Source organism: Penaeus monodon, chromosome 19 (assembly GCF_015228065.2).
Source record: "Penaeus monodon isolate SGIC_2016 chromosome 19, NSTDA_Pmon_1, whole genome shotgun sequence".
Lineage (NCBI taxonomy): Eukaryota > Metazoa > Arthropoda > Malacostraca > Decapoda > Penaeidae > Penaeus > Penaeus monodon.
This window is the reverse complement of record NC_051404.1, coordinates 18,448,525-18,449,354: the sequence shown is the minus strand read 5'-3', so window position 1 is coordinate 18,449,354 and position 830 is coordinate 18,448,525. Positions and strand designations below refer to the sequence as shown.

Genomic DNA, 830 nt, shown 5'->3' with positions numbered 1-830 from the left:
GCTCACGGAGAAAGTTTACTATTCCTATTTACGTTTATTATAAAAAAAGAAAAAAAATTCCTCCTTCGTCTTTAGACTTGAATTGAAATGTCATAATTACAGCAAATCGTACTTATAATAGTTAAAAAGATTTTTTTTTCTTTTTTTCAGCAATTGCCTATGACATTATTATATTAAGAACAGAAGACTTATTATATATGAAATAAATAGTAATAACAATGATTATGGTAAATGAAGTGATGAAACCTGTATTTATCCTCCAATTATGATATTCATACTTAATGATGGTAGCTTTTGCACATAATCATTCCAACTGCAATTCATTCAAATATTAATAACTGCAATTATTGTTTACTCACCAAATTCATTTACAATTCCTTTTGATATATGAATATAATTTCAATATCGGTCTTAATTTTTTTTATATATTGTTTATCACCCTCTACGATGTAATTAGCAACGTTCATTATATCAGCTGCGTTATCTTAGGAACGTTCAAGTTATTACATTGATCGAATAACTTTAAAATATACCATGGGAATTCATTAACACATTTCTGCTGATGCTGCATGCCATGTAGATTGATTTGAATATCTGAGTAGATTCCGCCACACACAGGAACTTGAAAATATGTTTCTAATATGTGAAAACGGATTAAATTCACAGTTCGTAGCTAACCTTGTTCGCTAAAAGAGATTCCGTATTTTCTTTTTAAAATATACTTGGATTTTAACGGAGTTGAAATGAATTTTGGGTACAAGCAAGACTGTTGCAAATATTATGTTAGTACTATGATTAATCAAATATAGTTTTCTCAGTACATTCCGGAA

At 28.3% G+C, this 830-nt stretch overlaps 1 protein-coding gene across 1 annotated transcript in view; it reads left to right on the top strand.

The window, feature by feature from the left end:
- LOC119585346 (zwei Ig domain protein zig-8-like) overlaps window positions 1–830 on the top strand; it is a 61,944-nt gene that overhangs the window by 43,196 nt on the left and 17,918 nt on the right. The gene's annotated exons all lie outside the window — the stretch shown is intronic.